Source organism: Musca autumnalis, unplaced genomic scaffold (genome assembly GCF_047663935.1).
Source record: "Musca autumnalis isolate F117 unplaced genomic scaffold, ASM4766393v1 scaffold_4, whole genome shotgun sequence".
NCBI classification, from domain to species: Eukaryota; Metazoa; Arthropoda; class Insecta; order Diptera; family Muscidae; genus Musca; species Musca autumnalis.
Window position 1 is genome coordinate 31538625 of NW_027411977.1, and position 24428 is coordinate 31563052.

Below are 24428 nucleotides of genomic sequence, written 5' to 3' on the forward strand. Positions count from 1 at the left end.
AGTGAAACCTCTGACAATGGTAGGAGATTAAAGCATCTCGATATTCATAAGGGCACCTGGCTGTCGCCAGATCAAAGAACAAGAAATAAAATTGATCACGTTGTGATAGATGGAAGACATGCATCAAACGTGTTGGATGTACGATCTTTCTGAGGTGCAAACATAGACTCGGACCACTACCTTGTTGTAGCAAAGGTACGTACCACATTAAACGTAGCAAACAAAGTGCGAACAGACACAACACGGAAGTTGGACATCGGTAAGCTGCAATCACAACAGATAGTCACAGCATATTCCACTCAACTGGCCCAAATGCTTAATCAAAGCACTCCTCGTCCCGATAACATATCAGGAAAATAGCAAAACATTGCCCCCTCCATGCAAACAGCGGCAAAATCCGTACTTGGATACCAGAGACCTCCACCAAGGAATCCATGGTATGACCAGGAGTGTCGTGCTGCTACCAAAGAGAAAAATGCGGCATATAGGGCTACTTTACAACCGCAGCAAACGCGTAGAGAGAGGTATCGGGAGAAAAGGAGAGAGGAAAAATGTCTTTTCCGCAGGAAAAAGGGAAAGATGGAAAAGCGGGAGTGTGAACAAATCGAGATGTGCAGGATACAGAATGAAGTCCGAAAATTCTACCAAAGAGTGAAACATCTAACTGATGGCTTTGGAACTGGCACATAGCCCTGTAGAGACCAGCAAGGTAATCTGGTAACTGATACAGATAGTGTGCTAAGGATATAGAAAGAACATTTTTCCAAACTGTTGGTATCCATAGTAGCGAAGTCGACGAAGATACCACAGATCCAATCCCAGAAGATGCTATTGAATGAATACCACCCGGCCAAGATGAGGTAAAGACAGCAATAAACCGGCTGAAGAATAATAAGGCAGCAGGAGCTGATGACCTACCAGCCGAGCTGTTTAAAACCGGAGGCGACAAGCTGATAAGGTGTATGCATCAGCTAGTTAGCTCCATCTGACAGGAAGAACGCGTACCCGACGATTGGAACCTGAGCATCCTGTGTCCCGTCAATAAGAAAGGAGATAAGTCTTTATGCTCCAACTATAGGGGCATAAGTCTTCTTCCTATCGCCTACAAGATAGTGTCAGGGATATTGTGCGAACGACTAAAGCCCATGTTCAACGAAATAATTGGACCGTACCAATGCGGTTTTAGACCTAGCAAGTCCACCATTGACCAGATATTTACTCTGCGGCAAATCCTGGAGAAGACCCAAGAGATGCAGATCGACACCTACCACCTTTTTGTCGATTATAAAACAGCCTTCGACAGCCCGCTACGTTCAAAGGTATTCCAAGCCATGTCTGAATTTGGTATCCCCGCAAAGCTCATTCGGCTTTGTAAAATGACTCTAACTGACACAAGATCTTCAGTTAAAATAGGAAAGAACCTTTCCGAAGAGTTTTGTACCAAAAGAGGATTCAGGCAAGGAGACAGCCTATCGTCTGATCTTTTCAACATCCTGCTAGAAAAGGTTATACGAGACGCGAAGGTCAAAAGAAATGGAACGATTTACACGAACAGCCATATGTTACTTGCTTATGCTGATGATATAGACATCATGGGACGATCAGTAAAAGAAGTAACCGATACCTTTATGAAGGTCGAAGGAGAATCTGCTAAAGTGAGTCTGGCGGTAAACGGCGAGATGACCAGATGATGATGGGGTCGACGCGCAATGCGTCTATTGAGATCGGACCAACTGTTGAAGTTGGTTACTATAATTTTGAGGTAGTAAAAGACTTTGTATACCTCGGCACCGCCATTTATACAAAAAACGACATCTGTTGTAAAATAAAACAAGAATTGTATTGGCCAACAGATGCTACTTTGGCTTAAGTAAGCACTTTAAAAACAAAGCCACAACTCCTCAAACAAACACAACGCTTTACAAAACACTGATACTACCCGTGCTGATGTATGGTTCCGAAGCCTGGGTACTTGCGCAAGCATATAAGGCAGTGCTTGGAGTGTTTGAGAGAAAAATTCTTCGAAAGATCTATGGACCGATCTGCGTTGACGGTGAATATCGACGTCGTATGCACCACGATACAGCTCGCGATTGCGTTGACTAGGCCATATAAAAAGAATGAGCGATGATGAACCCGCTAAAAAGCGTATAAATACGAGCCACATGGCGGTGCACACAGAATTGGCAGGCCAAAGAATAGAAAGCGAAGCACTAAACAGAGAGAATTTGATATTTTTTCTTAGTTCGGTCTATGGAACAAATGTTCTGTAATGGGCCAGCTAAGTAAGTAAGTATTATTTTTCCTCAGGCATTACATTTTAGTGATATTCCAAATTTAGTGGACAAGAACTTTTGGGGAACAGCTTGGAGCAAAGTTACGTTTTCACAAAATGATTACCGAGAGTGTCCTCTTTCAGCCTATATCGACACCTCCAAATAATAGTATGCTAAGTCTAAAAAGTGAGTTTTGCAGGAGAAGCTCTCAAAGTTCGGAAATTTTTTTGAACTTCTGTACTATGCTAAGTCAATATTTGTTTATAACTTCTGTTCGGATTGACCGATCATTACCAACATTAGACAGAATTTAAGTTAAAGGAGGTTCGACACCTCCAAATAATAGTTTGCTAATTCTGAAAAGCGAGTTTTGCAGGACAAGCTCTAAATGTTTGGAAATTTCTTTGACCTTCAGTACTATGCTAAGTAAATATTTGTTTATAACTTCTGTTCGGATTGTCCGATCATTACCAAAATTTGACAGAATTTAAGTTAAAGGTCGTTAAATATAAAAATGTAAAGAACTTGAAAACATGCTAAGTCGACTTAGCATACTATTGTTTGGAGGCGTCGATATATAATTTTGCACACGTACCGTTCCGTCCGTTTAAAACTTTTTTAAATTTTTTGAAACTACATGGGTAAAAATGTGTGTTTATACCCTACACCACCTTGTGGTAAGGGGTATTATGTGCATTAGCTTGTAACATGCAAAAGGAAACGAGATAGACCCATAGTTCCTTTAAGGGATATACATAGAATCACTTTCTGAGTCGATTTACGCATGTCCGTCTGACCGTCTGTCCGTCTGTCCATGTATTTTTGTAAACAAAGTACAGGTCGCTTTTATTGTCCGATTCGCATGAAAATTGGGGAAGATATTTTTTTGGCCAAAGGACGAACGCAATTTATTTTGGTAAAAATCGGTTCAGATTTGGATATAGCCCCCATATATATTTTCGCCCGATTTAAGGCATTTGGTGCACGAAACACGCTATATATGTCCGATTTCAATTAAATTTGGAATGTGCGACGGTATTTAGTCTAGAAATAGGAGTGCCAAATTATATAGAAATCGGCTCAGATTTGGATATAACCCCCATATATATTTTCGCCCGATTTAAGGAATTTGGTGCACGAAACACGCTATATATGGCCGATTTCAATGAAATTTGGAATGTGCGACGGAATTTAGTCTAGAAATAAGTTTGCCAAATTATATAGAAATCGGTTCAGATTTGGATATAGCCCCCATACATATTTTCGCCCGATTTAAGGAATTTAGTGCACGAAACACGCTATATATGTCCGATTTCAATTAAATTTGGAATGTGCGACGGTATTTAGTCTAGAAATAGGAGTGCCAAATTATATAGAAATCGGCTCAGATTTGGATATAACCCCCATATATATTTTCGCCCGATTTAAGGAATTTAGTGCACGAAACACGCTATATATGTCCGATTTCAATGAAATTTGGAATGTGCGACGGAATTTAGTCTGGAAATAAGTGTGCCAACCTATATAGAAATCGGTTCAAATTAGGCAGATTTGAGGTATTTCAATGAAGGTATTTCAATTAAATTTGGAATGTGTGACGTTGGTTAGTCTAGAAATAACTGTACCAAATCATATCGAAATCGGTTCAGATTTGGATATAGCTCCCATATATATTTTCGACCGATTTGAGGTATTTGATTTGATGACTATGTGACGGAATTTGGTCTACAAAGAAATGTGAAAAATTATATCAAAATAGGGTATTATATAGTCGGCCCGCTCGACTTTGATCCTTTCCTTACTGGTTTTTCCATACGGTTTCCCATATAAATTATCGTTTTTCACAAAAATGGAAATTTTTTCAATATATGAGTTTTTATAAGAGTTTTATGAAAACCCAAGGAGTATTTTTTTTAAATTTGGAAAAAATGCAAAAAAAAATTTAAAAAAAAAATCCAAAAAAAATATTTTTAATTTGTTGTATTTTTATGGTTTGTTTATTGGGGTTTGACCACTTATAAATAGTTAGAACAAATGAAAAACTCAAAAACACTCATATTTCGATGCAAAATATGAAAAATAAAACTAACATGTTTAACTTTGACCTTGAATTTCTTTGCAACCGTTATAGCTAATTTAAAGTGTCTGTCGAACGAAAAAAGAAGTATGAAAATATCTCTATCCGTTCAAAAGTTACAGAGTTTTGACCAGAAAAAAAAACGATTCTGAACCACTGTGCGGCGTGGAGTTGAAAAAAAAACCATTCTAACCACATTTCACATTAACGCTTTATGTCGTTTGTTGTGGCATGTCTTCTGACATGTTTTGATAGTTGCTATAATATGACATGATGGATCTCTTTGTGTGCATGTGTTTGTGTTTTTGTTTTTGGAATGTGTGACATAGATGAGTGTTTTTGTGAGTGATATGTGTTTTGGTGTGCGGTATATTGTATTATTTTTTGACATGAGGTGAGCTGATGTCAAGCTTGTGTTGACAAAAAAACGAAAACAAACCATTGAAATTTTTTCATAACATTTAAGAAATGGTTTTTTGTTTTTGTGTTCTCGTAACATTGCAATGATTCTTGCATTGTTCAATTGCTGCAACAACTTGGCTTGTATTCCATTGCAGGCAGGCACGACTGTGTCAAGGGTGCTTTTATGAAATCGCTTAGAAATTCCCGGTACTATTTCAACTGTCATTACATTGTCAACACATTTTGCATTATGTTCCGTTGTTGTTGTTGTTTTGTTCTCTTTTTGCCACTGTCAAGTGTTTTGTGACACAATAAACAATTCTTGTTAAAAATGCGTTAATAAAAGAGCATTTTTGTTGTCTTTAATTTTGAGCTGTTGTTATATGTTTAGCCAGATGTATTAAAGTACGGCTAAATATACATGTATGTAAGTACATACATATGTATGTACGTATGTACTTAGATCTGCACAAAAACAATGAATAAAATGAGAATATTTTTTATTTTAAGTCATCTAAAAAGTACACTTTTATTATATACATACATATGCATATATGCATACATACATATGTATGTTTTTAATTTGTATATATATGGGACGAACTGGTGCCTGGTGCTGGCACATGACAAATATAATCGGTTGAAAGATGCAGATATTTTTGAAATTTGTGATTTGTCACAGATTGTGACATAATACAAGAATAATTTTTAAAACGGAATCACCATTCATGAGGTATCTTCATCTGAGAGTCAAATTAAACATATGGAGAAATAAGCCGCATAAGAGGCGAATAAGTTAAAATAACCACGCTATTATAGGTATTTCTATAAGTTTCCAAACGACACCCACTTTGTAATAATAGGTTCAGTAGAACCGTGCCTAACCCGGTTTTTTAATTTGCACTTTCGGGTAAAATAAACGGATCCGCCCCAAAGGAAATTATACATTTCCGTAATCAGCTCAATGTACCCCCCTCTAGCATTGTACTTAATTGCTGCAAAAATCATAGACTAAATTGTTTGTACTGCTGCTTAATTTTCAAATAATGAGGTTTACGCCTTTTGTGTTTTATGAAAGTTACATTGCGCTGTTACGTCTTTTGGCATTTCTTGAATAGGATCGCTATTTTTAAACGTAGAACTTTTACCAGAGCGAATATTTTAGCTTTATGTATCAGATTTAATCAAAAAACGAATTTCGATTTTCATGTAGGTTACGTCTTCCGACATTTATGGTGACGATATGGGGCTATATCAAAGTGTGGACCTATGTTGAACATTTTTGGTGGAGAAGTTTTATAACCACACATGTCAAATTATTACATATAGTTCGGTCAACAAACATAGCTAAATTCCTCAAAACACCTTAAATCAAGAGGTACCTATGTTGACAATTTATCCTGGAGAACTTTTGTAACCACTACCGTTGTATGGGGTCTCTACCAAACAAGTAAAAAACTATCAGCATCACAGTTAGCCTGTGTGAATTGAAACTTACATCTACGGGATGATCAACTACCGGTTAAACAATCAACATTATTTTCCCCAATAAATATGTATTTAGGAGGTTTTCAGATGTTGTGGTCCGCTTTGGACGTACGAACTTACCGACAAAAGTATATATTTGGAATAAAACTGAAAAGTGTTGCGAAGGAGGTACCCCAAGGAATGCATCGGCATGATTCGATTTGGAAGTGGATCCTATTTTTGGAGTCATTTCAGTTTAATAGATAGCACACCCTCCAGACATTTCAGCAGGTCACCGTATAACATTGAGGTTTTCGACCACTACGCAGGAAACATGGACTAGCCCATGAAAAACAAAATATCGCCGTAAGCAGGACAAAAAGGAGTAGCATCGAAATAAATTCTCAAATAAATTGAACTTTTGTGGGGGAGGTACCGCAAGAAGAAGGCCGATATGGTCCATTTTCTAACTTCAACTACTAAGTTTGGGCCAAATCGCTTGCTCCGTTCAACAGATACAATACTGATCATTTTAGCGAAAAATTTGGAACTTTTGTGTGGGAAGTACCTGAAGAAGCGGATTGATATTGCTCATCTTCGTTCATCTATACAGCTTTCGGTCCCTTTTCTCAGAAAGTAAGGACTTGGCGCTGAAAAAACTTGTACCGTCGTAATGGGATTCGAGAGGAGGTGTTAAACTGCATTTTTCTGAAATTTTGTATGCAAGTACCCGAAGGAGTGGACCGATATGGTCCATATTCGAACTTTATCTCAAATTCCCAGAAATATTACGTTGTGCAAAGTATGGACCATCTCGGTTAGAGCCTTCGAGAATTATTGTGCGGCGCACCATTTTGCCGAAAAGTTTTGAGCTTTTGTGGGTTATGTATCAAACAGTGTGGATCGATATTGCCCATCGATAAACTAAGTGTGGACAAAATATTACGAATGGTAAAATTTGGTTCCGTTCAAAAATTTTGGTGCGTTCCATTCACTACACAACTCCTAGGAAGTATGGACTTGCCCCTGCAAGAACCTGTATCTCTTCTATGGTATCACTACCATTACATGGGTGGGCCTATGTTGACAAAGTTTGGTGTAGAAATTTTGCGACCTAAGGGAACCAAAAAAATGTAGCTAAAATTCTCAAAAAAAAGAAATTCTGGAGGTAACCAATACATGGTCCTATGTTGACAATTTTTAGTGAAGGAGTTTCGTGGCTGCAGGAAATCTCAAATGTGAAATTTCGTGTAGTTCAGTAAACAATGTAGGTTTTTACCTTCTAAATACGGAAAATCGTGACGTATCGTTATGGTTGGGGGCTATACCAAAACATGGATATACATATGTTGCAAATTGTTGGTGAAGAACCTAAATATGGACAGATATATATATATACCAACACGTAGGACAAGAAAGCCCACTTTTGGAACTTCATCTTACTTACTTACTTAGCTGGCCCATTACAGAACATTTGTTCCATAGGCCGAACTAAGAAAAGATCTCCATTTCTCTCTATTTGTTGCTTCGCACTTTGGAATACCGCGCCTTTTCATCTCATCATCCACATGTTTGCGCCATCTATTCCCTGGCCTCCCAATTCTGCGTGCCCCGCCATGTGGCTCGAATTTATACGCCTTTTTAGGGGGTTCATCATCGCTCATTCTTAGTATATGGCCTAGCCAACACTATCGCTGCATCTCGATACGTTTAACAATATTGATGTCGTTGTGTAGAAGATACTGCTCGTGGTTCTTCGACGTCGATATTCACCGTCAACGCAGATTGGTCCGTAGATCTTTCGAAGAATTTTTCTCTAAAACACACCAAGCACTGCCATGTCTGCTTGCGCAAGTACCCAGGCTTCGGAGCCATACATCAGCACGGGTAGTATCAGTGTTTTGTAGAGCGTTATTTTTGTTTGACGAGATGTGGCTTTGTTTTTAAACTGCTTACTTAAGCCCAAGTAGCATCTGTTGGCCAATACAATTCTTCTTTTTATTTCACAACTGATGTCGTTTGTTGTGTTTACGGAGGTGCCGAGGTAGACGAAGTCTTTTACTACCTCAATATTATAGGAACCAACTTCCACAGTCGGTCCGAGATCAATGGACGCATTGCGCGTCGACACCATCGACTTGGTCTTCTCACCGTTTACCGCCAGACCCACTTTAGCAGATTCTCCTTCGACCTTTATAAAGGTATCAGTTACTTCTTTTACTGATCGACCCATGATGTCTATATCATCAGCATAAGCAAGTAACATGTGGCTATTGGTGTAGATTGTGCCATTTCTTTTGACGTTTGCATCTCGTGTAACCTTTTCCAGCAGGATGTTGAAGCGATCACACGGAAGGCTGTCTCCTTGTCGGAAACCTCTTTTGGTACAAAACTCTTCGGAGAGGTTCTTTCCTATTTTAACTGAGGATCTCGTGTCAGTTAAAGTCATTTTACAAAGCCGGATGAGCTTTTGCGGGGATACCAAATTCAGACATGGCTTGGAATACCTTTGAACGCAGCGGGCTGTCGAAGGCTGCTTTATAATCGACAAAAATGTGGTAGGTGTCGATCTGCATCTTTTGGGTCTTCTCCAGGATTTGCCGCAGGGTAAATATCTGGTCAATGGTGGACTTGCCAGGTCTAAAGCCGCATTGGTATGGTCCAATTATCTCGTTGACCATAGGCTTTAGTCGTTCGCACAATATCCCTGACACGATCATGTAGGCAATAGGGAGTAGACTTATGCCCCTATAGTTAGAGCATACAGTCTTATCTCCCTTCTTGTGGACGGGGCACAGGATACTCAGGTTCCAATCGTCGGGTACTCGTTCTTCCTGCCAGATGCTGTTAACTAGCTGATGAATACACCTTATCAGCGTGTCGCCTCCGGTTTTGAGCAGCTCGGCTGGTAAGCCATCGGCCCCTGCTGCCTTATTATTCTTCAGCCGATTTATTGCTGTCTTTACCTCATCTTGGCTGGGCGGTATACATTCAATACCATCTTCTGGGATTGGGACTGTGGTATCTTCGTCGTCTTCGCTGCTATTGGATACCAACAGATTTGAAAAATGTTCTTTCCACATCCTGAGTACACTATCTGTATCAGTTACCAAATTACCTTGCTGGTCTCTACAGGAGGATGTGCCTGTACCAAAGCCATCACTTTGATGCTTGACTCTTTGGTAGAATTTTCGGACTTCATTGTGGCTTCTGTACATCTCGATTTTTTCAGACTCCCGCTTTTCCATCTCTCTCATTTTCCTGCGGAAAAGACGTTTCTCCTTTTCTCCCTGTATCTTTCTCGTGCGCTACGCGTTGCTACGGATTATAAAGTAGCCCTATATGCCGCATTTTTCTCTTCGGTGGCAGCACGACACTCCTCATCATACCATGGATTCCTTGGTGGAGGTCTCTGGTATCCAAGTATGGATTTTGCGGCTGTTTGCATGGAGTGGGCAATGATTTGCCATTGCGCTGGTATGCTATCGGGATGAGGAGTGCTTTGATTAAGCAATTGGGCTAGTTGAGTGAAATATACTGTGACTATCTGTTGTGATTGCAGCTTACCGATGTCTAACTTTCGTTTTGTGTCTGTTCGTACTTTGTTTGCTACGCTTAAGCGGGTGCGTACCTTTGCTGCAACAAGGTAGTGGTCCGTATCAATGTTTGCGCCACGGAACGATCGTACATCCAACACGCTCGATGAATGTCTTCCATCTATCACAACATGATCAATTTGATTTCTAGTTTTCTGATCTGGAGACAGCCAGGTGCCCTTATGAATTAATTAAATCTGGTACTGCTAACTACCATGTTTTTTGCAGCTGCAAAGTCTATCAGCCTCATACCATTGTCAGATGTTTCACTGTGAAGACTGAATTTCCCGACTGTTGGGCCAAAGATATTCTCCTTCCCAATTTTGGCATTAAAATCGCCTAGAATGATTTTAATGTCATGGGCAGGGCAACGGTCATATGTTTCTTCTAAGCGCTCGCAAATTATATCTTTGGTATGTTCGTCCTTTTCTTCAGTGGGAGCATGAGCGCAAATAAAGCTGATGTTGAAGGCCTAATAGGTAGTGTCATGAAAATATGACTGTGCATGATGACATTAACTGGTGCGCAGCCTTCCCAGAACTCTTTAGTAGCAAAGAAGGTTTTATACAAACAGATAACTTAACGTGTGGTTTTCAAATCGCGTATTTCCCCACAACTCGTGTTATACGTGTCACCTTAAATTTGCTTAAATCTCTATACAATCCTGATGCAAATTCACAGATTTCGGATTTTAGAATGTTTGCCTTCAAAAGGATGAATTATCAAACCGACTCCTTAACCCACGTTATTAAATCCTTCTTACGGGGGATCTACCTAATTTGTGACAGATTTGCATTGGTCACTATGTTGAAATTGGGTTCGCCTTGAAATAGTTCGGAAATGTTAACGACGTGAAATGTAGCCTGAGGCTTGAGTAGCTTCTTCTAGATATTTTTGTGTCACTACCCCCCTTACTACCTTAGTTAGTATGTATTTTTTTGACAAAATGTTATTAGTTACAGATAACCAAAATACTCGTACATTATTAGGTAGAAGAGTCAGTCTCCCAGCTATACATTACGAATATTATTTTATTTCCCCTCTGACATAATGAAAGTGAAGTGAAATATTTCCCACAATGTGTGTTTCATTCTGTTTGTTATTGTTGTTGTTTTCACGTCTTGTTTTTTTATGAATGATACTATTTGTGTTTATAGCTGCTTGCTTTATAACCACTTTTATGTTCCACAACGTCACACAATTACAAAATCAATAGCAGGGAAGAACACACCAACACAACACGCACATAACCAATAAAGCTATAAATGTAACGTTTACGTTTTGTTTTTTTATTCTGTATGAATATTCCGTGTTTTTTATAGAAATACTAAAGTGACTGTCATTCAAATGATACCACAGTTTCCTTAAGAAAACAACAACAACATGAACTGCGGTAGCAAGAAAAAAACTGAAATTGAAATGCCATTAAAATTGTTGTTTAATATTCAGTGACAAGGATAACACGAAAGGCTGTTTCCACCCATCACTAAGTTCTTTTGGGTTTTGTGTGTTTTGTTGCTTTTATCAATTCAATATGAGAATATATTGAAGGATTTATTGTTTCATGTTTGAAGTGGGGGAGCTTTATTTTTGGGATTTCTAGGAATTTCAATAGGAATACCCAAATCTATTTTGGTAAACCGAATAGAGGGGGAAGGTAGGATATAATGTCAAATCATTAAAGTCTACTTTTAATTAGTTTTGTAAAATAATTTTGTGGTTCAGCAGTTAAAGAAATTAAAACAAGTACAAAAGTATCAGTCGGCTTTGCCGACAAAGATGTACCCTTAGCCTGTGTGAATTAAAACTTTCATCTATAGACAGATCGAACACCGGCCACACAATAAAAAAAACTTTTTCCCAAAAATTATGTATTTAGAGGGTGATCCGAATATGTTGGCCCTTTTTGGATATTTGAAAAAATATATATTTAGCGTCTTCCTGTGTTTTTTTTAATTGTAAAAGCAGTAAAAGAGCAAAATGAGATACACATACAACATTACGCAAAATGTACAGGAAAAGAAAACTGGAACAAATGTCAAAGTCGGCATACCAGCCAATTAGAAGCCGGCAACCACGTTACTATTCTTTACTCGTCCAAATTTGTCGGGTAAAAAGTTTTTAAAGAGAGCGCTTTTCAGCGCCATTTTTGAATATTTTACTACTTTTTGGTGTATGGGAACGATTTTTGGTAAAAATGTGGTAGAAAAAAAATTTTACACCTTTAGGGATGTTTTCTGAAGAAGTATGGACTTGCCCTCGAAAAAACTTTTACCGTCGTAATTGAGGCATCAAATTAAAGTTGCTTCAACAAAAATCAAAGTGATTTCAGAGCAGGTCTTAAAGTGAACTTATCCAAAATTTTGTGTGGGAGGTACCCGAAGGAGTGGACAAATATAGTCCATATTCGAACCTGTTATATATTTGGTAGATTAATAATGTGTAAAGTATCGACCAAATCGGTCACTACCATCAAGGGATATCATGCGTACAATTTTTCCGAAAATTTATAAACTCATGTGAGGAAGGCACCTGAAGGAGTGGACTGATATGGCTTATCTTTGATCTTAAACTAAGTTTGGACAAAATATTACGAAGACCAAATTTTGGACCGAATCGGCAGATCCGTTCGAGAGCTATCTTGCGCTCCAAACAATTGACTGGTTTTAACTCAAAGGGAAAAATCGATGCCGGATTTTTTTATGCGGCACCCTCCTTAAATGTTTGGTTTTGTTAAAAATTAAGATTGCCAAAGTTTGAGCTCAATCGGAATATGTTAACACGTGCCACTGGGGCCTCAAAGTTTCCATGGGCCCTTTATATAGCTAATATTAAAATCTAACCCGATTTTCAACATTTTTGTAGGATTACTTGTTTAGTCACTACAAAGAACTGGTAAACTATTTTCATCGATTGGGCAATAAATCGACATCGACTTTTTAAAACCACTCTACTACAGACGGTGTCATGGGGTTTTTATACCTTTCACCTGATGAAACTTGTACCGTCGTATAGGGGACAATGAATAGGAGTTGCTACAAAAATCAAAGCGATTTGAGAGCAGGTCCTAAATTGAACTTTTCCGAAATTTTGTGTGGGAGGTGCCCGAAGGAGTGGACGGATTGGGTTCATATTGAAACCTTATTTAAGTCTAGTAGAAATTTCACGATGAGCAAAGTGTGGACCAAATCGGTTACTCCCTTCAAGAGTTATCGTGCGCTCAAATGTTCCGAAGTTTTATGGGGGAAGTACCGGAAGAAATGGACCGATGTAACCCATCTTCGAACTTAAACTAAGTTTGAACAAAATATTACGAATGGCAAATTTTGCCAGCCAGACAGACGGACGGACATTGCTAAATCGACTCCAAATTGTCTGAATCGGATTTCGTCCAAACATACTTGAGGTCTAAAACCATTATTACGATGAGGCACATTTTGCCCGTATGAAAGAGTATATACCATTGTTAGCATAAATGCTGAGGGTATAAAAATTATATTTTTAATGCCTCCAAATTAGTTTATTTTGTGTTTTCAAATCTATCACATAGTAAAAGAACACATATAATAATGGCCCATAGGGTCTAAAACCATTATCCATGAGGCACATTTTGCCCGTATGAAAGTGTGTTTACCCTCGTTAGCATACTCGTATATGTATATTGAGGGTATAATAATCAGAGACAAATAATCATATTAAGGGGTTATGGTCACTTATTGAGCACGAAAAAACTATTTTTCATGAATCTAACAAAAGTCTATCAAGCTTTTTTAGAAGACTTTTTTGGGATATTGGGATTTTTTTTTTTGCAAATGATCGCCTACGAAACACTGTTTGTTACTAAAGCAGTTTGCGTTACCCACTGTAGCTCGAAAACGAATAAACCGATCAGCATATATTTTTGTGGGATCGTCAAAAGCCTATTTATCTTATCCTTAAGCGAAACGGAATTTAAAAATATCAATTTTTAGAAAAAAATTTAAACTGTCAAAGTCAAAATTTCAAAGTCAACATTTCAATTTGATAGATTTTTTGCACAAAATCAGTCAAACAAAAATTTTTTTTGAAAAACTCTCTCGCTTAAGGTCAAGCTTTTTATGTGTATAATAACACTATACAGATAGTGTGCTAAGGATATGGAAAGAGCATTTTTCCAAAATGTTGGTATCCAATAGTAGCGAAGTCGACGAAGATATCACAGTTCCAATCCCAGAAGATGGTATTGAATATGTACGACCCGGCCAAGATGAGGTAAAGACAGCAATAAATCGGCTGAAGAATAATAAGGCAGCAGGAGCTGATGGCCTACCAGCCGAGCTGTTTAAAACCGGAGGCGACACGCTGATAAGGTGTATGCATCAGTTAGTAAGCTTCATCTATCAGGAAAAACGCGTGCCTGACGATTGGAACCTGAGAATCCTGTGTCCCGTCCATAAGAAAGGAGATAAGACTTTATGCTCCAACCATACGGGCACAAGTCTTCTCCCTATCGCCTACAAGATAGTGTCAGGGATATTGGTCAACGAAATAATTGGACCATACCAATGCGGCTTTAGACCTGGCAAGTCCACCATTGACCAGATATTTACCCTGCCGCAAATCCTGGACCCAAGACCCAAGAGATGCAAATCGACACCTACCACCTTTTCTTTGATTATAAAGCAGCCTTCGACAGCCCGCTGCGATCAAAGGTATTCCAAACCATGTATGAATTTGGTATGCACGCAAAGCTCATTCGGCTTTGTAAAATGACTCTAACTGACACAAAATCTTCAGTTAAAATAGGAAAGAACCTCTCCGAAGAGTTTTGTACCAAAAGAGGTTTCAGGCAAGGAGACAGCCTTTCGTGTGATCTTTTCAACATCCTGCTAGAAAAGGTTATACGAGAGGCAAACGTCAAAAGAAGTGGCACAATCTACACCAATAGCCGTATGTTACTTGCTTATGCTGATCATATAGACATCACTGGACGATCAGTAAAAGAAGTAACCGATACCTTTATGAAAGACGAATGAGAATCTGCTAAAGTGGTTCTGGCGGTAAACGACGAGAAGACCATGTTGATGGTGTCGACGCGCAATGCGTCCATTGAGATCGGACCAACTGTTGAAGTTGGTTCATATAATGTTGAGGTAGTAAAAGACTTCGTCTAACTCGGCACCGCCGTAAACACAACAAACGACATCAGTTGTGAAATAAAAAGAAGAATTGTATTGGCCAACAGATGCTACTTTGGCTTAAGTAAGCACTTCAAAAACAAAGCCACAACTCGTCAAACAAAAATAACGCTTTACAAAACACTGATACTACCCGTGCTGATGTATGGCTCCGAAGCCTGGGTATTTGCGCAAGCAGATAGGCAGTGCTTGGCGTGTTTGAGAGAAAAATTCTACGAAAGATCTACGGACCAATCTGCGTTGACGTTGAATATCGACGTCGTATGAACCACGAGCTGTATCTGCTATACAACGACATCAATATAGTTAAACGTATCGAGATGCAGCGATTGCGTTGGCTAGGCCATATATTAAGAATGAGCGCAGAATTGGCAGGCCAAAGAATAGATGGCGCAAACAAGTGGATGAAGAGATGACAAGGCGCGGTATTCCAGAAAGCGAAGCACTAAACAGAGAGAATTGGAGATCTTTTCTTAGTTCGGTCTAAGGAACAAATGTTCTGTAATGGGCCAGCTAAGTAAGTAATAAGTCGGCCATGATTGAATTAATTAAACCAGTATTTCATAGGATGGCTCTTTATAAACATACAAAGATTTAATTTGATCAATGCACTCTTGCCGTGATTATTCACGTCGAAAGTTGTAAAAATTATCGGACGAAAATATTCACAAGTAAATTCCATTTTTTTTTTTGCAAAGTGATTTTTTCAAGTCACTGTAAACAGCACAACACAAGGTCGTATGACAAACTGTCCTGAGTACGTAAAGGCTAAAAAATGCCAAGCTGTCAAAAAAAATTCAAATTGCGCATGGCAACGCGCGGTGTTGCCTAGGCCAGATAGATTTCGGTCAGCACTCGTAGTATATAACATCACTGTGCTCTTGAAACAACTTTAAATGGAAGGTGCTTACGCATGGGAAGTTTTTGCGAATTTTGAAGCTAGAATGTTCATAGATGAAAAGAATCAAAAAAAAAAACAAAGAAACAAACAAAACGCTTCAAGTTGACATTTTTGGGGTTTTCTAAGGTTTTCAGGATTCAGGCAAGTCCTATCGAAATGGGATCAGAAAAAATATTGTAGCTGTGAAAATTCTCTACAAGATCGACCTTTACGGTCTGAAAGGACTTGTGGTTTTCAAGCAAAACCCTGAAGACCTGAGAAGAAAATCGGAATGCTTGATCTGCACCTCTATATCTCAACAAGTAAATAAGTATCAGTCGGCTTAGCCGACAGAGATATACCCTCAGCCAGTTTAATTTGAAACACTTTATTCCAAAAAATACTACGCACAAAAATGTGGGTTATGATTAAAGTTCAAAAGTATTGCGGAAGAGGTACTTAAAGGAATGGACCGATATAGTCCATTATGGAAGTGGATCTTATCTTGGGAGTGTATATTTTCGATAGATATCGCGCCCACTAATCATTTCAGTTGGTCGACGTATAACTTTTGCACCAGTATTCCAGACAAGCATGGACATGTCCACGGAAAACATAATATCCCTAAGGAGAAAAAAATTTAGACATAATATTGGGATATCCACTTTGGTTGCTCCGTTCAACAGATATCGTGTATACCATTTTAGTGACAGATATTGGGGGCAAGTACCGGAAGTTGTGGACCGGTATTATCCATCTTCAAACTGAAACTAAGTTTGTACAAAATATGACGAAGGACTAATTTTGTATCAAATCGGCTGATCAGTTCGAGAGTTATCCTGCGCTCCAGCCACAACATATGGTGCCATATGGGTTTTTTTTATATTCGAACCTGATCTATATCTGGTATTTATATTAGGTTGTGTAAAGTATGGACCAAATCGGTCACTCCCTTCAAGAGTTATCGTGCGCACAATTTTTCCGAATATTTTTGAACTTTTGTGGGGGAGATACCTGAAGGAGTGGACCGATATGGCTTATCTTCGAACTTAAACTTTGTTTGGACAGAATATTACGAATGCCAAAGTTTAGACTCAAACGGCAGATCCTTTCGAGTGTTATTGTGCGCGTCATGCGGTTTTTTGCATTTTTCAGGCTATTTTCTCAGGAAGTATAGGCTTTCCCCTGATGAAACTTGTACCGTCGTATAGAGGACAGTGAATACAAGTTGTTACAATAAAAACCAAAGCGATTCGAGAGCAGGTCCTAAACTGAACTTTTCCGAAATTTTGTGTGGAAGGTACCGATTGTGCAAAGTGTGGACCAAATCAGTCACTCCCTTCAAGAGTTACCGCGCGCAAAATTTTTCCGACCATTTTCGAACTTTTGTGGGGGAGGTACCGGAAGGAGTGGACCGATATAACCCATCTTCGAACTAAAACTAAGTTTGGACAAAATATTACGAAAGCCAAATTTTTGACTGAATCGGTTGATCCGTTCGAGAGTTATCGTGCGCTCCAGCCAGCCAGACAGACGGGCGGACATGGCTAAATCAACTCCAAATTGTCTGAAACACATTTCGTTCAAACATACTTGGGATCTAAAACCATTATTTCGATGAGGCACATTTTGCCCATATGAAAGTGTATATACCCTCGTTGGCATAAATGCTGAGGGTATAAAAACGGTAAAACCTACGAACATATTATGAAGGTCAATCTCTACAACATTTTCTTTAGTCCCATTTCTATAGAACTTGCGGTTTCCAAGCAAAAGTCGTGAAAACCAAAAAAAAAAAACGTACAAATGTGAACTTTGACCGCGATTTATTTAAAAATCCCTCCAGCGATTTTTTCTTGTTTTTGGATTTTTTCCAGCTATGAACATTGCTGTTTCAAAATCCGCAAAAACTTCCAAGGTGTAAGCGGTTTTTACTTAAAGTTAGTTAAGGCGCACCATGTATGGCATCGTTTTATAAGGTAAGCGATACAGTCACTGCATTCTCCCAATTTGAACATCTATATCTCAATAACGGTAAAATCTACAAGATTATCATAAAGGTCAGCCTTGTAGAGAATTTCCACTGCTATTACATTCTCTTTAATCCCATTTCTATAGGACTTGCGGTTTCCAAGCAAAATCGTGAAAACCCTAAAAAACCCCTTAAAATGTCAACTTCACTCGCGATTTATTTAAAAAGCGCTCCGGCGATTTTTTTTTTTTTTTTATTTTTCTCATCTATGAACATTGTACTTTCAGAACCCGAAAAAAACTTCCCAGGTGTAAGCACCTACCATTTAAAGTTGCTTAAAGAGCACCGTGATATGTTATACCATTAATATTAAATAATATTATTTCCACAATTACATACATACATATGTACATATGTATCATTGTCATTTGCACATCTGTCAAATAATCTTTTCAAAGGAATTTTTCAAAGACAAATCCCTTGGCAATTGTCTATTTATTTTTGCTATTTGGGGGATTAGTTGAAAAACAAAATTGCTTTGCTTCCATTAATGTGCAATCATTCAACTAATTTATCATCATCATCATGGTATTCCAATGAAACAAAGATGCAGACATACATATGTATGCCTTGGGGATTTCATTTGATATTGGTAATAAATGAATACGATTATCTATTAGATGATGTTGATGTTGTGGCAAATATTAAATTATGCTAATATCATCTTATAATACTATCGACAATTTTCACTTTAATGTGGCAATTATTAAAAACAAAACAACCTTTTAACGAAGAAGATTATTCGATTGTCACTCATCTATTCTCTATCTTTTTTACATGGGCGGAAAGTGGATTTTTCTGCCAATCAATTAAATCTTTAGGACTTGTTGACATTCAAGTTTGCCTGCTGCTGATGATGACTACGATTAAGATGATGATGAACGAGCGTATCTGTCTATCAACTTACGTACCGTACACATGGTGGTATGTGTTTCCATGATAAAGATTTTCTCACAATACTTATACGTACCGTTGCACCCTTGCCTCAATGTGTCTCCCAAGTGCAAAGTGTAGTTTGATGGTAGGTGGATGAATAGATATATGAGTGCATTTTCATTCAAACATGTACATGTATATATTGTACCAATACCAACACACTCATCCATAGCCAAATAAACGTTGTATAGACAGACGTAGTAAATACGTCAATTTGTTTACTTGTAACCGCGTGTTTTGTTTTTATTTTGTTGTTATTATTTTTTCATTTGTTTGTTTTTCTTTTTTGGTGCACAAAATGAACCACACTCATATACATGGTTCATACATATACATACAGTTATGATATGTATGTTTTGACGTTCGTATATTAAAATATGAATTGTTGGTTTCAGTTACGTAGGAGGTTGTTTTTTTTTTCACCAAGAAGAAGGTATATGGGGTTGGTTGTAAAACGTCACTGTACGATGGATGAATAGATTTGATGATAATTTCCCAAGTCATCCACTAAAATCAAAAATAATGATAAATTATACATTTAGGGAAAATATACATATGTATATAAAATATTGATGCATATTGGAATGCAAACACAAATAGTTTTCTTTATAAAAGATGTACAGGGGACAGAATGAAGTCCAAAAATGTCAGACTGCACATTATGATCCATTCTCCAGTAAAAATGAAATTAAGGAAATTAAAGGGTAACTGATACAAATTGTGTAATGAGAATATACTCCTGAACTAATTTCAAGCGACACACAATGGTTTATGATCGATTTTCCTTGCCAAAATGCCCTATTTTTTGTCGAGACTAATTGTTAATTTCTGTATGGGATACGATAGTAAACATCTTGAAACTAAGTATACAAAACAATTAGGTCAAAATATTAAAAGGTGTAGGCGTGGCGTAATTTTTTTCCAAATTTGGAAAATACGTAATTTTTGCGAATCTCTGGAGAAAGAAATAGCTAATTCTGGGAAACTATTACTGATATTTTGTTAATTTATTGTTAGGTAGGTAGGATTGTTGCCTTCAATAACCGTTCTAATAAATTACCGTAGCGTGTAAATGAAGATAGCTATTCTTAGTAAAATTACAACTTTAGTTGACTAGAACTTTTAGGGAACAATATGGAACAAGGTTTGGCATTCTCAGAAATATTCCCGAGAGTCTTCTCTTTCAGCCCATATGTACTTTTGTACCCGTCCCGATCCGTCCATTTGATACTTTTTTTTTAATTTATTGAAATTACATGGGTAAAAATCTGTGTTGTTTCCATATGGTTTCATATACTAAGAAAATGAGTGGCATCGTAAAATTTTGAATATGTTATGTCGAAACTTTCTTTATGTTGTTGGGGAAAATACCACCAACAACAAGTAAAAAATTATCAGTCGGCTTTGCCGACATAGATATACCCTCAGCCTCTGTAAATTGAAACACTTTTTCCCAAAAAACTTATGTATTATTAGGGGGTTTCAAAATTGTGGACGCACGAACCGACAAAAATGTTGATTAGGATTAAAGTTCAAAAGTTTTGCGGAGGAGGTACTAAAATGAATGGACATGGGGGTACCATAGGGGGTTTTTACACCCTTCGGGCTGTTTTCTCAAGAAGTATGGACTTGCCCCTGAAAAAGCTTTTAGCATCGTAATTGAGGCAGAGAATGCAAGTTGCTTCAACAAAAATCAAAGTGATTCGAGAGCAGGTCTTAAAGTGAATTTATCCGAAATTTTGTGCGGGAGGTACCGGATGGAGTGGACAAATATAGTCCATATTCGAACCTGATCTATATCTGGTGAATATATTAGGATGTGTAAAGTATGGACCAAATCGGCCACTCCCTTCAAGAGCTATCGTGCGCACAACTTTTCCGACAATTTTTGAAATTTTGTGGGGGAGGTACCTGAAAGAGTGGACCGATATGGCTTATCTTCGATCTTAAACTAAGTTTGGACACAATATTAAGAAGGCCAAATTTTGGACGGAATCGGCATATCCGTTTGAGAATTATCTTGCGCTCCAACCACTATACATGGTGTCATAAGAGTTTTTTCAACTTTCAGGGTATTTTCTCAGGAAGTATGGACTTGCCCCTGATGAAACTTGTACCTTCGTATGGGGGACAGTGAATTCAAGTTGTTATAAAAAAAAGCCAAGGCAATTCGAGAGCAGGTCTTAAACTGAACTTTTACGAAATTTTGTGTGGGAGGTACCCGAAGGAGTGGACCGATTGAGTCCATATTGGAACTTCATCTAAGTTTGGTAGAAATTACACGATGTGCAAAGTATGGACCAAATCGGTTACTCCCTTCAAGAGTTATCGTGCGCACAAATGTTCCGAACATTTTCGAACTTTTGTGGGGGAGGTACCGGAAGGAGTGGACCGATCTTCGAACTTAAACTAAGTTTGGACAAAATATTGCGAAAGCCAAATTTTGGACCAAATCGGTTCATCCGTTCGAGATTTATCGTGCGCACCAGACAGACGGACGGACACTGATAAATCGACTCCAAATTGTCTGAAACACATTTCGTCCAAACATACTTGGGGTCGAAAAACCATTATTTCGATGAGGCACATTTTGTCCGTATGAAAGTGTATATACCCTCGATAGCATAAATGCTGAGGGTATAATAATTTTTTATAGGTACCTCCCACACAAAATTTTGCAAAAGTTCAGTTTAGGACCTGCTCTCGAATCGCTTTGATTTTTGTTGTAACAATTTGTATTCACTGCCCCCCATACGACGATACAATTTTCTTCAGGGGCAAGCCATACTTCCTGAGAAAATAGCCTGAAATGTGCAAAAAAAATGCGCAAGATAACTCTCGAACGGAGCTGCCGATGCGGCCCAAACTTTTGCCTCCGTAATATTTTGTCTAAACTTAGTTTGAGTTCGAAGATAAGCCCTATCTGCCTATTTCTTCGGGAAAATTGTGCCCACGATAACTCTTGAAGGAAGTAACCGATTCGGTCCATACTTTACACATGCTAATATATCTACCAGATATAGATCAGGTGCAAATATGGTCTATATTTGTCCACTCCTTCATTTACCACCCACACAAAATTTCGGTTAACCAAGACCTGGTCTCGAATCTCTTTGATTTTTATCAAAGCAGCTTGCATTCGCTGCCTTAATTACGACGGTAAAAGTTTTTCCAGGGGCAAATCCATAATTCTTGAGAAAACAGCCCAAAAGGTGTAAAAAACCCCCTATAGCACCATACGGACCGATTTTGTCCACAATTTGCCTTCGTCATATTTTGTCCAAACTTAGTTTCAGTTCGAAGATGGGAAATACCGGCCCACAACTTCCAGTACTTCACCCCAGCATTTAAAAATGTCACTAAAATGGTTTTTCCAGTGGCAAATACATACTTCTTGTAAAAACATCCAAAAGGTCTAAAAAACCCTATAGCACCATATGGATCGATTTGGTCCACAATTTGCCTTCGTCATATTTTGTTCAAACTTAGTTTCAGTTCGAAGATGGGCAATACAGGCCCACAACTTTCTGTACTTCCCCCAACATTTAAAAAATGTCACTAAAGTAGTATGCACGATATCTCATGAACGTGGCAACCAATTTGGACCAAACTTTGGATCTCCTTATATTTTGTCTAAATTTAGTTTATCTCGGCCCGTATCGGTAATCTGCCTAGGGTACCTCCCCACAAAAGTTCAACATTTGTGTCTAAGTGCAGCTAGGGTCTGTTCGAAGATCTTTTGGAAATGTTGTTCGTTGTGGTCCTGTTTACAGCGTTATGTTTTCGTGGAAAAGTCCATGCTTTCTGGCATACTGGTCCAAAAGTTATACGATAACCTACTGAAATGACTGGTGGTCCACTTCCAAAATATACTAAATTCAGAAAAGAATCTAAATACATTCGATCTGTCCGTAGATGAAGTTTCAATTCACATAGGCTGACGATATATCTCTGTCGGCAAAGCCGACTGATACTTTTTTACTTGTTCAGTTATCTGTTGCTGGTCAATTGGTGAATATTTGTTTGATTTTTGTGGAAAAACGCTTTATTTATTATTTTATTAATCTATTATTTATCTTTTTATTTATTTTACTTACAATTGTGGATCTTTTCCACGGCTTTCAATTGAGTTCTTCTTTAATAATTGGCGCCAATGTTTTTGTTTTGGTATTCAACTGTTATTTTGCTAAATGTTGTCTTTTGAACTTGTTTCTCGTTTTCCCTATAATTGTTCTTATATATAATTGCTCCACAAACATCCCATACGTGACAAGGGAGACTTCTCTCATACCAATGAGTGCAACCCGATTCATATTGGCTCAATGATAAGGGACCTACTGTTTATTACCGAGTCCGAACGGCGTGTTCTATGACACCACTTGTAGAGAAGTTTTACATGGCTGAAATACTCAGGAAATGTCGCCAACATTACTGAGGGGTATTTTGCCACCGTTGAAATTGTTGATTTTGCTTGGCCGGGGAATCGAACCCACGACCTTTAGTCTGCAAGGCGGGTGTGCATACCATTGAACCACGGTGGCATAATTGTTCTTACTCTCTGAAAACAAGTTACTGAGCAAATCTTACTAAAAAAGTAAAAAGACACAACTATTGGCTCAACGTTGCACATCGTAATTTTCTCTCAAACTTAAATCATGTTCATACATCGACACTATCGGACAAATCTTTTAAACCAGGGGTGCTCAAATTGAAAATGTTTTTATCCGTTGCAGACCAAACAGCGACTGATGCTTACTCTCAATTTACGCTACCGAGTAGAAATGAACACCCCTGTTGTAAATTCAATTTACACTTGCAGTTAAAAATGCGTTTTGGAATTTACGTCATTTATTTGACCAGATATTCTATGGAATTGACTACACGCAGAAAAAAATATATTAGAAATATGTTTGGATTCACACAAATATATGTTTGGATCCGAACAAAATTTGTTTGTGTTTAAAAAAATATATGTTTGCAACATTTTGTAACATATCTTAATTTTTTTATTTTTATTATTTTTTTTTTTTTTTTTTTTTTTGGGTACCAACATATTTTTTATGGGTCTGAGAGAGGATTTTTGTCAAAGAGAGTAACAACAGGGCTCTCTCGGCTGTGGAATCAGGCATCGCTACAGTAGCGATTTTGGCTGTTTAATGTAGCGATTTTTAAGCAACATTATTTATTATCGTCACTTTTAAAGCAAACGGAAAAGAGTATATTGTGTAGCGAGTGAAATATTAATACATTTGAATGACAGATCGTGTTCAATAATATAGAAAAGCATGGGAATCGGATATTTTATTGAAGAAATTGATAAAAACATATATGTGCGATTTTTAAATTCCTCTCTTTCCTTGAACAGTTGAGAATTTCTGCCGTATTTACGCATTTTCGTAATGTTTTTTGGTCTTAACCAGAAGAGATTTGTGGTAGTTTTAAATATAACTTGTCTGTAGCGATTTTTACCTCGGAACAGCTCGCATCCCTAAAATGCAAAATGGTATTTATTATGTTGTTATTTTTTCTTCAGTTTTCTAAATACAATCGTTAAATAAATACGGTCAAGTTAGTGAACAAAACAG

At 37.9% G+C, this 24428-nt stretch overlaps 1 protein-coding gene across 1 annotated transcript in view; it reads right to left on the minus strand.

Moving 5' to 3' along the window:
• The window catches only part of LOC141403561 (uncharacterized), a 141533-nt gene that overhangs the window by 113226 nt on the left and 3879 nt on the right, over window positions 1-24428 (minus strand). The gene's annotated exons all lie outside the window — the stretch shown is intronic.